Source organism: Osmerus eperlanus, chromosome 12 (genome assembly GCF_963692335.1).
Source record: "Osmerus eperlanus chromosome 12, fOsmEpe2.1, whole genome shotgun sequence".
Lineage (NCBI taxonomy): Eukaryota > Metazoa > Chordata > Actinopteri > Osmeriformes > Osmeridae > Osmerus > Osmerus eperlanus.
The window spans coordinates 11,065,495-11,079,269 of NC_085029.1; positions in this window are offsets into that span (position 1 = coordinate 11,065,495).

Genomic DNA, 13,775 nt, shown 5'->3' on the forward strand with positions numbered 1-13,775 from the left:
CACACACAAACATACACACAAACACATGTAGAATGTACACACCCTCTCACTTACTGGCATGATACAAACAACAAGCATACATAGATAATATACAATCACACTGTTTAATCTAGATTTGCAGGAAGAAGTTTTGAATAATCAGTTGAATTAATAGCCGTATTTTATCCAGTACTGTTTGATGCAGCACCTTACCCTGCAGCAATCTGCTGCAGCAGCTCTCTCTACATAGGCTGCTGATGCCATCTGCTGGTGGAGCAAAAAAAATACAACCAGCTGACTGCACAGTACAGTTTCACAGAGGAAAGAGGGGTATGGGATGCACAGTGAGAGCCATATGTGAGAATGATTAAACACAATTAAATGATTGATTTGATCAGTGTTTTGATCATCTAGTGCCCTGCTGTTTTAGCAAAATTTAAGACATGGTCAGAGCGAGCTTAGATTCACTACTAATACAGTTTGGGTCACATAAACATGTATTTTGTACAGAGTTGAAAGGAAAAACCTAAAGATTAAAACACTTTGAAACACTTTAAAGATGTAATGTTCACTTCATGCCACTAGAGGTCACTGTCAGAAAAGAAACAATATCATCTCCTGTACTCTCTTCGTTACTGTAATATACGCTAAACATTTCAAACGTCAAAAAAATCTCCAAAACGAATTCAGCAACTTTTCAAACTTGGCACAGAGTTCCAGTGCACACACACAGAAGCACACATGCAAAGCCTCATGCATAACACACACATGCACACGACATACACACTCACACATGCACACAACGTACACACTCACGTCCCCCAACACGTTCTGACAAGGAAGACAGATAATGAGCAGTAATCAGTCAGCAGATGATGGAACTAATATTTGTGTAGCAGCTTGGAGGCGGACAGGAGGAGATTGGTTTGCTTTACAAACATGGGTGTGGGGCGGCGGGGAGGGGTGGGGTTAGGGGGAATAATGAGGGACGCTGATGGGGATCAGAATAAGTTGGAGTTTTAAAGAGCTGTGTGTGTGTGCGTGTGTGTTTGTGTGTGTTTGTGTGTGTGTATGCGTGTGTGTGTGCGTGTGTGTTTGTGTGTGTTTGTGTGTGTATGCGTGTGTGTGTGTGTGTGTTTGTGTGGGGAGAGCTGAAGGACGTGAGAACTGCAGGATGTTAAGCACTAAGGATCAGAGCAGAATCAGGCTCCAGTCAAACTTTACCAATTAACAATCTACTGACTACACTGATGAGACAGCACAATCCAGACTTAGTGTGTGTGTGTGTCTTCCTCTATTGCCGGGGGCTATCTCTCTCAGCAGTTATCACCTCCAAAATCTCAGATTGGCATGCTCTATCAACTAAACCTTTCTAAAGATCTCTGTCTCTCTCTCTGTGTCTCTCTTGTGCTCTCTGTCTCTTTATGTCTCTTACGTAATCTCTCTCTTACTTTAATTCTCTCTCAGCTTCTTCCTCTCTCTTTCTCGCGCAGTCTCTCTCCCATCGTCTGTCCCTTTATTTCTCTCTCTCTCTCTTTCGTTCTCTTTCTCTCTCTCTGAACACTAGCAGCCATTTGGCTTCTCTGTCGGGTGCAGGACATTCCTGGACCTTTGGCAGATTTGAACTGCAAAAGGCTAAAAATATAACCTGTGTCAGTGACAGAGGAACTCCTCTCTCAGCCATATACCCCGGCCAAGCTCCAGGATTCTGGCTGCAATCCGCCACTCTTGCCCAGGGGAGGGGGCCTGTGAGTGGGCTTCAAAAGCCCCGCTCTCCCCCTGGCACCTGCTGGGGGTCTTCCTCCCACAACACACACTCACACACACTTCCTCCCACAACACACACTCACACACACTTCCTCCCACAACACACACTCACACACACTTTCTCCTACACACACACACAAACAAACACACCTTATCTAAGGTCCACTAACTCTGGCATGCTATCAGAACAAGCCCATATGTCTACAGGCAAAGCATGGGCTTGTGACATCTGTCATAAAGCGCACACATTCACACAAACAAACACACACACTGGACACAAACATGGGAACGTGGTCATGCAGAAAACTCTCAAACATGACCCCCCCTTCCTCTCGCTCAGACCACACGACCACACACACACATACACACACCTGTACACACACAGGTGTGTAGCTGCTAGTCTGGTTGACTTCATCAAGTCTTTATTGGTGCTTCAGCAATATCAGGACAGAGCAGGCTGCTTCCTGCTTCTTAGGCCCAAAGGAATCCTGGGTAATTGAGCTTGTTAGGAGAGGGGGCGGGTTGACAGAACAGTGCTGGATTCTGTGCTACTGTGTGTGTTATTGTGTGTGTGAGCGTGTGTGTGAGGATGGTGCACTGAACACCTGTCTTTTAAATCAGAGCATTTAGCTAAGGTCTCTCTCCCAGCCCAGGGGTCAGCATTGTATCATCCCACTCTGCTCCCCCTCCACTCTGCTCCCCCTCCACTCTGCTCCCCCTCCACACACACACACACACGGACACACACAGAAAGACAAAGGCGCAGACACACACACACACAGACACACACACAGACACACACACACGCACACCGGTTGTGCTCCGCTCTCTCTATTTGATTTATATTTGAAGAAATATGAGATTTTGTGCGGGCAGCCAAATCCTTCCCCTGGGTGAGGAGATAGCAGAGCAGCGGCCGCACGCACAGCAAATAAGAGCTGAATGGCTAAAACTGCTCTCCTCTCTCATCCCTCTCTCTCTCTCTCTCTCTCTCTCTCTCTCTCTCTCTCTCTCTCTCTCTCTCTCTCTCTCTCTCTCTCTCTCTCTCCACACTCTTTATTCATGTATACGAAGAGACAGGGAGTAAGAGAGAAAGAGAGAGAAATGGGGGTGGGGGGGGTGGGGTGGGGAGACCTTAAGGATTTTCGAAGGTCGCTACATGAAACAAAGAGAGTAATTTAAATCCCTGTAGTTCTCTCTCACTGAATATCAATGGAGACCATTACTGCCCCTGTATAACAACCAGACTTGTGTGTCTGTGTCTGTGTGTCTGTGTGTGTGTGTCTGTGTGTGTATCTGTGTGTCTGTCTGTCTGTCTGTGTGTCAGTCTGTGTGTCTGTCTGTGTGTGTGTGTGTCTGTGTGTCTGTGTGTCTGTGTGTCTGTGTGTCTGTGTCTGTATCTGTGTGTCTGTCTGTGTGTCTGTCTGTGTGTCTGTCTGTGTGTCTGTCTGTGTGTGTGTGTGTGGGGGGAGGTGAGACGTCAACCTGCTCTATGTCGAGGGAAGGGGGTGGGGGGGTGTCTGCATTATCTGTGGTAATATTAGCATGGGTGCTGTGCATAGACACACACACACACACAAAGGAACACACTGCAGACCTGTGGTAATATTAGCATGGGTGCTGTGCATAGACACACACACACACACACACACAGGAACACACTGCAGACCTGTGGACACCATGTCACATCCAATACTTCATGTATCACAACTTTCTCATCTGTGGATCAAGGAAGACCCATATCTCTGTCTATGTCTGTCTCCATCCCTCTCTCCTTCCCTCTCCCTATCCCTCTCTCCTTCCATCCCTCTCTCCTTCCCTCTCCCTATCCCTCTCTCCTTCCATCCCTCTCTGCAGTCATCTTCATGTAACTCTCCCTCTCCATCCCTCTCTCCTTCTCTCCCTCTGTCTGTCCACCCCTCTCTTCCTTTTTCATCATCAGCACACATGAAAAATCAATTCCAACAAAGTTGCGCTGTTTACCCGAAATCCTGTAAACATGGAAGTCATAACCAGTAACATTACCTCAAGGCTGGGATGAAATATGTTGCAATGAAAATACAAAACACACACATACACACACACACACACACACATAATAAAGGCTTAGTTATCACCAAACAGAAAAATCTATTGAACTACAGGTGTGAATGTTACGTCACTGCAGTAGTGAGTAATTGGTGTGTGTGGAGCGTGTGTGTGTCTATGTCTGTGTGTAAAGTGTTTGTGTGTATGTAAATGTAATGTGTTTTTACATGCTTGGCGTGTATTGATGACCAACAATGAGAGAGAGGAGGGCTAGAGGGGTGAGGAGAGAAAAGAGAGAGAGAGAGAGAGAGAGGAGGGACAGCGAGAGAGAGCAGAGAAGAGGGGAGGAGGTGAAGAGGAGAGAGGGATTTGAAAAGGTGAATTCGAGGGAAGAATGGATGGAATTAAAAGAGTGGGGTGATTAGTTTTTGATGGAGAGGAAAAAGAAAAACAGATGCTGCGCACACACACACACACACACATACACACCTTCAGTATATATAATATACACACACACCTGCTGAGAACTATCTCACACTATGTCTTTCTCTCTCTGTCACACACACACATCCAAACCTCCGCTCTCCATCTCTCTATTCTAGATCCCAAAGGCATGAAAGCATATAATGTAAACATTGTGATAGCACAATCAGTCCCTCTCTCTCTCTCTCTCTCTCTCTCTCTCTCTCTCTCTCTCTCTCTCTCTCTCTCTCTCTCTCTCTCTCTCTCTCTCTCTCTCTCTTCTCTCTCTGCCTCACATCCCTTGGTTCCTGGGGTAGATAATGAAATACATAAATGTAACATATTTCCTCTAGGATGCTGGGCTGTTTCCCTCCTCTACTCCTCCTATACCATACATTCACGCACAGCCATACGAAGCCTGCCCCCCCGCCCCCCCCCCCCCCCCCCCCCCCCCCCCCCCCCCACCTGTGGATCCCCTCCTCTGCTCTGTCGCCAGTCTCTCCAGATACGCCTGCGTTCTCTCTTGTCCCAGTAGAACAGTCATTATTTTACACAAAAGTTGATGAGAAGCCGAAGCCGAGCGAAGCGAGTGAGAAAAGAAGATTCAGTGTGTGTGCGCGCGCGCGCGAGTGTGTGTGGGGAGGGGGGCTTTGATATCAAGGAGAAGAGGACTGCGAGGGTCTTTCTCTCCCTCCTTCACCTCTCGTCCTGCCAGGGGCTGGGCCATTACTGCAACAGCAGCACAAGAGGTAGGTCAGGAGAGGAAGAAGAAAGAAAGAAAGACAGACACCAAAGTTGTCAGAGTTAGATGAGAGATGCTTCTTCAAACCTTCCCTGACTGTCTGACTGACTGACAGATTCTGACAGATGACAAGAAACAAGGTGAAAGCGAGAGAAAGAGAGTTAGATAAAAGTCAGAGCGGGGCGTCAGAGCCTTCACCCACCTCTCCGACAGTCATCTCTAACTCTTTCCATTAACAAGTACTCGTCTGTCATCCCTCTCTCATCCCTACCCTCTCTCTCTTTACCTATCTCTCTCTATCGCTCCATGAGAGATGATGTCTTCTAGATAGCAGGTGTAATACCATGATCCATGTGACTGTGTCTGACCTTCCTGTGCAATCTCCTAAAGGTGGGGCTTGACCCCTGACCCCTGCCCCTCCAGAGGGGAACCCAGCACCTACCACTAGACCAGAGGGGATGCTGTACCCGGTCTGTACCGGGGAAGGGAGCATTCACAGTTGAGTCACAAACAGCCCTATTCTGATATGCAGTTTTCACCTTAAACAAGGTTGCATAACTAACGTGCAAACATCAACAACAACAGTAGCGGCAAAAGGGACTTGTTTTCTTGGTTTGCCAAGGTACTGTACTCTTACCACAACAACACTGTTTGGGGTCAAATCAAGTTTAGAGGAATGTGCACAAACACACACACATACAGTACACAAGCACATCTGCACGGACACACAAAGCTGTAAACAAACACACACACACAGACACACACAGACACAGACAGTCATACATACTGTACACAGACAGGGGTAGAGTTCTATTCTAGAATATGATGTGATATGAAAACAGAGTGTTATGAAAGGACTCTTCTATCTCACTATGAGCTCCATAAATAACTGTTAATTGGCCTGTGTATGGTTTCATGTAGAAGAAACAGCATGAGGACTTTTTGGAAATTGGCCGCGTTAATTACTGCTGCCAACTTGTTAAAATGTATTTGGTTCACAGGGAAATATGGAGATGGTCTTTTAGAGCCAGTCACATCTTATTAAATATGGAAAGTCAGGAAAACAGACCTTGGCAGGATTAGATACACATGAAGACACCCACACACACACACACCCATACACACACACGCACATGCACATGCTCACACACACATGCAGGCATACATGCTCACACACTCAGACACGGAGCTCATTACCAGCTGCTAACCAGCCCAGTGCTGATTATGTTAATCTGACACAACGCAACACCTCCATTTAATATAATATAATACAGTATAATCTGAATTCACACTCTGCTTATTGTCTGCGGGAGTTCAATAAAGAACCAGGCTCATATGTGACTAACTTGGGCAAGTCTGGCTTACAAGCCTTCAATGGACACATGTTGGACAACATTCCTGTCACACTCCCGTGACAGTGTATCTGTAAACAACTTGGTATCACCTAGATCACTACCGTAGGTGGTTGTCCCCTAAAGAGTCGAGCGTGGTTCCAGAACCTTCTACCAGGGAGATCCCATCCCATGATCTTTCGACCCTCTATCTCTCTCTCCTCCTTCTTTATCTCCATCCCCCCAGCAGGGGCTGCGCCTGTGAACGTTCCTCTCCCTTTTTCTCACATTCACGTCTCCATCCCTCCTGTCCTCCATCCCTCCTCCCATCCCATCTGCTCGGCTGCCTGCTCTCTCTCTCCCCCACCTCGCCCCACGTCTGCTCATTAGAAGTGCTGAAAGAGCACAAATGAACTAAAACAAGATCTAAAGTGAATCCTCAGGAGGAGCAAGAGAATCCTGGAGGGGTCACCAGAGGAGATTACTGCAATGTGTGTGTGTGTGTGTGTGGGGGGGGGGGGGGGGGGGTGTGTGGATGCATATGAGTACAGTATGTGTCTATCTCACTGTTTCCTGTACTTCACTTCATCTCTCTCTATCTCCAGCATCTTTCCACCCCCTCGCCCTTTATCTAACCCCCTCGGTCCCCCCTTTCTCCCCCAAGCTAAGCCCCTCCATCCCCCCTCTCTACCCTCTCCATCCCCCTCCTCTACCCTCTCCATCCCCCTCTCTACCCCCTCCATCCCCCTCCTCTACCCTCTCCATCCCATCTCTCTCCTCCCCTCTCCCCAGTCAAGGATTCCGACTCCGAACAGCAGTTCAGAGTGTTTTCTCAGCCCTGCTCTGTGGCGTGAATCACTGGTAACACCAGGCCGGGTCTGACCACTCTGTCAGCCAGGTGGGTGTGGTTGGCACGGCGCTGGGCCCGGCTTGGAAGGGTTAAGGGTTTTTCTGATACGTCTTGCGGGTGTCAACACTGGCAGCACAGGCTCACTCCCATTAGCATGGAGAAAACACAGCCCAGGGAAGAGAGGGAAGGAGGGAGGGGGAGAAGACAGAGTGGAAGGGAGCGTGGGAGCGTGCACAGGGGTAGGGGGGAGAATAAAGAAAGAGGGGTGGCTGGAGAGGGAGAGAAGAGGAGGGGAAGAGGAGGATAATAGGGAGGGATGGAGACGGAGGGAAGAAGGGATGAAGGGACAGTCAGAGCGAGGCCTTATTAGCAGGCATTGGCGCTCACGTCCCTCATATCATTAGCCCTTCCACAGCACAGCTAAGACTCTACCAGGGATGGCAAGTGAGGAGGAGAGAGAGAGAAGTGGGGGGTGTACAGGAGGAGGGAGTGGAAGTGGATTCTTTATAGTGTTGACGACAGTAAAAAAGTTTTTCCCGGATTAAAGAGTGAAAGAAAGAGAGTGTGTGCGAGAGAGAGTTAGAGAGAGCGATTGAGAGAGAGAGAGAGAGAGGAGAGAGAGAGAGAGAGAGAGAGAGAGAGAGAGAGAGAGAAGAGAGAGAGAGAGAGGAGAGAGAGGGAGAGAGAGAGAGAGAGAGAGAAGAGAGATGAGATGAGAATGAGACTGTTAAAGATGTGCAGTAGAAAGAGGGGGATGAGAAAGAGAGAGGGGGGGTGAGAGAGGGGGGGGGGGTGAGAAGAGAGAGAGAGAGAGAGAGAGATGAGAAGAGAGAGAGAGAGAGAGAGAGAGAGAGAGAGAGAGAGAGAGAGAGAGAGAGAGAGAGGAGAGGAGAGAGAGGAGAGAGAGAGAGAGAGAGAAAGTGAGAGAGTGAGAGAACGATGGAAAGAGATGGGTTCAAGCTGCAGTCAGAATCATTCATTATGACCTGGGTGACATTATGGAGCACCTGACAAGCATCTGGTGTCACGGTAACCAGCCTCTTCTGTCCCGTCCGCTGTTTAGGCCTGGTCTATCTGTCACACGCCAGTGCAGGGACAACTTTATGGTTGTTAATATGGATCTATTTCTTCCTTTGACATTTGTCATTAACATGTGTGACCTCTCCACAACCTGGCTCCTGTCTTGCAGAATTGAGCTCTCTACCTCTTTCTTGCTCTCTCTCTTTTTTTCCTCCTCCTCTCCATACCTCTGTCTCTCTTTCTCCTTCCACCTCCCTCCCTCCCTCCTCCCATCGCTACGATGCAGCAGCCAGAACAGATTTCTTCCTTTCTGTGGCGCAGGATGAGAGGAGGCGGGGCAGAGGAGGAGGGGGGGGCGGGGGGGAGAGGAACGCCTCTCTCTCTTTCTGTTACGTTTACCCCCCCCCCCCACACACCACACACTCACGCCACCACCACCCCATCCCCTACTCGCTGTCTCCTCCCTCCGCTACACTCTTTCTCCCTTCTCCTTTGTGCTCCTTCATCTCCCCCTTGCCTGTCCCCTCCCTCCCTCCCACCCTCCCTCCCTCTGCCCCCCCCAGACAGATAGAGGCCCAGGTATTTCCTATTCAAAGACTGTGTTACCAGACAGCCAGATCAGACAGAGCTGTACCTCCCTGCTCAACATCAAAAATCACACACAGCCCTCTCACTCGGTACCCTAAATCTCTCTGATGGGCTCACACACACACACGGACGTAGGCACACACTCCATGATTGTACACACATAAGAACACACAAACACTCGTAACTTTTCTTTCGGTAAAGAAACAACAGATGGACAGCATGTTGTGCTTCAGCAATAACACGCCGGCCTTTTCCTCTCTGGGGGAGAGAGAGAGAGAGAGACAGAAGAGAGAGAGAGAGAGAGAGAGAGAGAGAGATGAAGTGGAGATGAAGATTGGTATGGGGGGGGTTATGGGGGTCTGGGTGTTGTGGTTATGACGACCACAGTCTAAATGCCCTCCTCTCCTTTTCTCCTCCTCTCCTTGTTTCCTCCTCTCCTTCCCGTCTCTCCTCCTCTCCTCTTCGGAGACCCTATCAGCCAGCTGGAAGGCACCCCAGGTCATGCTATCATGGCACAGTAATTGGCTTTTCCACTAGAAATGGTAAATGGATTCTATCTCTCCTTTTATTCCATTAGCTTCTCTCTCTCCCCACTCACCCACTCCCTTCTCTTTCTCCAAATGGCTGTTATTCCAAGCACAACAGCATTCTGTCCGAGGTCATATTTCTCAGCAAACCATAGCAAACCATTTCAGCTTGGGGACAAATAGAAGCATGTTTGAACAACATGACTGAGCCAGGTTTGCCCCTGGTCACTAATCAATCTATGTTGTTTTCCTCAAGAAATACATTTAAGTATCTATGCTGTGGAGGAGAAGGTTGGGATTTCTCTCAGCTTGTCTGCCTGTGTCTGCCTGTCTGTCTGCCTGCCAACATGCCTGTCTATCTGTCGCTTGCCACTGAATTAAGAGGATCCATCCTTTATACCAGGGATGTAGAAAGTGAGCTTGACTTAAAAAAGAGAGAATTCACTTCTTTTTTTCCGACAAGGGTGCAGCCAAAGTTGATGCTTACCAGAAGCATCGATAGACAGCAAGTGAGGAAGGGAGAGAAAATATCATCTCTACTGATTGAGGCAGTGTGCTGTAACAGCCATAAAAAGTAATAATGTGTTTTAAGGTTTTTCTAGCAGGAAACCTAGATGAGGGTTACTGAGGAGACTGAAGAGAGAGAGAGAGAGCGAGGGAGGGAATGGAATAGTGCATTACGCCCTGACTGCATGAGTGGAAGAAAGAATATGAAGCCAGACGTTTTTTCCTCTTCCTACATTTCTCCTTCTCTTGCCCCACCACCTCCTCTCCTTTCCTCTCCTCTCCTCTCCTCTCCTCTCCTCTCCTCTCTCCTCTTCTCCCCTCCCCTGACCTCCCCTCCCCTTCCCCCCCCTCCACTCCTCTCCTCAGGGTAATACTGACAGCTCCCAGTATGTTAAAGTTAAAAGCGTCAGAGTAGAGGAGATTTCAAAGCCTCCCCCGAAGACACACTTTGGCTTTGTGCATTTTAATGCTGAGATATTCAAATCTGACACACGCCTTGTCTGTCTCACCCTCTCCCCGGCCTTCTTTCCCCGCTCACACACACCCTCCATCTCTCTTTGGTTCTCCCCCGCTCTGTCCTCACCTGTTCCCTTTCTTTCTCTCATCCACTCTCTCTCTCTCTCTCTCTCTCTCTCTCTCTCTCTCTCTCTCTCTCTCTCTCTCTCTCTCTCTCTCTCTCTCTCTCTCTCTTTCTCTCATCCACTCTCTCTCTCTCTCATCCTCTCTCTCTCTCTAGTTTAGGAGGGGTAGGTGGGAGAGGGAGTGGGGGGGCCCTAGATCTCCATGGGGGTGATGTCACCTTGGAGGGTTCTCTCTTTCTTCACAAAGAAATGAGGGAGGAGGGAGAGGAGAGGGAGGAAAAACGTTTTGAATAACAGTGCGCCGAAAGACAGAGAGAGAGAGACAGAGAGAAAGAGTCAGAGAAAGGGAGACAGAGAGACAGAGAGGGAGACAGAGACGGAGACAGAGAGAGGGAGGGAGTGTCTAGAATAAGCTGGGTAGGATCTGGAGTCTATGACGTCTATGATCAAGGTCCAAGTGAAACATTACAATAGGCCAATGTTTGGTGCACGCGTGCTTGTGTGTGGGTGTTTGTGGTACAGTAGACATAGAAATCTATATATCTATCTATATAGGCCTGGGACCCCATGCATAACCATGAAATTGAACCTCTGTGGGTGTATGTGTACCGAGTGCATGTGTATGTGTGTGCACACACGTGTGTGTGTAGATTAGGAGGTATGGTATGAATGGACATGCCTCCCAGGGAGTGGGCTGGGGCTGGCTTTGATCTGGGCAATGGAAAACAGGCTCAGGGCCCCAGCACACGCTGAGAGGGCAGGTGTGTGTGTGTCGGTGTGTATGTGCGTGTGTGCTTGTGTGTGTATGTACGTGCGTGTGTGTGTGTTCCCATAGCACAGGGTCAGAGGGGCCGGGGGGGGGAGTCTGATGAGACTTGGCGCTAGATCATAGAGAATGAGAGAGAGAAGGAGGAGAGGATAGGGGGAGAGAAGAGATAGAGAGTGGGCAAGAGAGATGGAAAAACAGAAAGATGATTGCGGGAGATACATTTGAGTTAACTTTCCCTCCTCCTCCTCTACCTCTCCTCCTCCACTCTGGCCTCCTTCTCCTCCCTCCCTCTCTCCCTCCCTCCCTCCCACGGTGCCAGGTAACAGCAGTGTGCTCATGCTCCTGATGACCATCAGACAGTGTCTGTCTGAACACTCACACAACAATAGGTCTATGTCCAATATCTGTCCCCCCCATCCCATCCCATCCCACCCACCCACCCCCCTCCCCTCCCCCCCCCTCCTCTCCCCTCTCCGGTGGTGCTTGTCTCAGCCCTCACTCTATCACCAATGGTCTGACCTTGTTTGTGTGTCGTCTCTAACCTAGCAAGACTTACAGCCCCGATCATATCACTGACAGGGCAATACTCTCTCTCTCTACACACACCACACACACACACACAAACAAACAAACAAATGCAGGCTTGCTATGCATGTGCGCACACACAGAGCCATCTCAAACGCACACACATACATACACAATGTCAAACACACAATACATACATACTATCAAACACCAACAAACACACTCTTTCCCTTCATGCCCACATACACACGGCAGAACATGGACACACACACACACACAGACGACAAGCCGACCCAGCACACAGCAAATTGATTCTGCCGCTCTGAATTCACTTTCAGCACAGAGACAAGACATGGGGATGGGGGGGGGTGAGGATGGAGAGAGAGAGAGCAAGAGAGTGAGTGAGAGAGAGAGAGAGAGAGAGAGAGAGCGAGAGAGAGAGAGAGAGAGAGAGAGAGAGAGAGAGAGAGAGGAGAGAGGGGGTTTATTATTTTGGTGTCTCTGTTTTATTTCATTGTCAAGCCTAGGGGAAGCAGTGATTCTTATCAAGGTGGAATGGCGCTCTGCATATGCTGGGAGAGGCTTGACAGTCGATGTGTGTGTGCGTGTGTATTTGTGAGCAGTAAGCTGTTAGGGCTTTGATAGGTGTTTTAAAGCCTGCTGTCTCTGATAGAGCCTCTAATCTCTGATAATGGCACACACTGTGACTTTGCCTGGGGCAGGGATGCCGGACGAGTGTGTCTTGTGTGTGTGTGTGTGTATGTGTGTGTGTGTGCTTTGCAGCAGTAAAATGTCATGTTTCTTTCCCCTCAGCTCCCATGGTCTCCATATTGTCTCTACTGAGACGAGTTTAACACACACGTACTCTATGCTGCATCCAACTTCTGAACACTTTACAGACCAACAATAATCAATTTTGCTAGCTGGCACCATGGACAGCTCCAGTCCCACCAACACAGTGATGATCGTCTCATAAATATACCAGAGCATTCTAACTAGACAATGAGAGACCGACCCCCCTCTCTCTGCCCTCTCCATGTGTCAAGACCACACTCCTCTCCCTGGCCTTATGAGTGAGTCTAGACATCTTTCTATGCAAAGGTCTCAGTTATCATGACACATGCACGTGTGTGGTGTGTGTGTGTGTGCGTTTGGGTGTGTAAAGGTCTCAGTTTTAGCAGTGTGGTGAATAATAGAATAATGTCAGAGTTTTACAGCAAGTTGCATCAGAGCTGCTCCCCAGGGACCCAACCCTCTTACGACCTTCGCTTCTCTCCCTCTCTCCTTCGCTCCCTAGTTCCCTCGCTCGCTACCTCCCTCCTTCCTGCATCCTTCCCTCCTTGCATCCTTCCTTCCCTCCCTCCCTGCCTCCTTCCCTCCCTCCATGCTCCTTACAAACTCCCTTCCTTTATCTCCCTCGATCTTTCTCTCGCTTCCTATTCCCCTCTCTCCCTCATTCCCTCCCCCCTCCCTCTTTCCCCCCATCTCTCTCTTCTCTTCACAGAAAGGTTGAGTCTGGGTTTTGAGTGGCTTGAGTGCAAGCACCTGGATATTGTATGTGTGTTTGGGTGTGTTTACAAGCGCTCTCACACAAGTGTCTGGAGTTTGACAGGAGCAAGATTGTTATGGTCTGGAAAATGTCAATATGAACATATACATCCCAACCCCCCCGACCCCCGCTGCCCTGCCCCCGACCCCCCTCCGACCCACAGAGAGACAATCAGAGAGCGTCTCTGCTGGTGTCCTGTGCTCTAACCTGGGGGGATGTTCCAGCAGCTAGCCTGGGCTCACTCTAATGAGGTGAGCTATTAATTTCAAGGTGAGCCAAATAATAAAAAGTATCAAAAACACATTGAATGGTGAAAAATAAATTAGTAGGAAAACAGTTGATATTCAAGGCCGGCGGCGCAGTTACTGGATTTAAGAGGGTGCTTGTTTATTGGATAGAAAGTGCTCTCAGTTAGATGGCCTGATGCACACACACACACACACACACACACAAGTGTACTACTCTAAAGTAAAGTGAAGGACAGAAGAGCACAGTACACCAGAGCAGAATAGAGCACAGTAGATGACAATAGAATAGAGCAAGGCAGAGT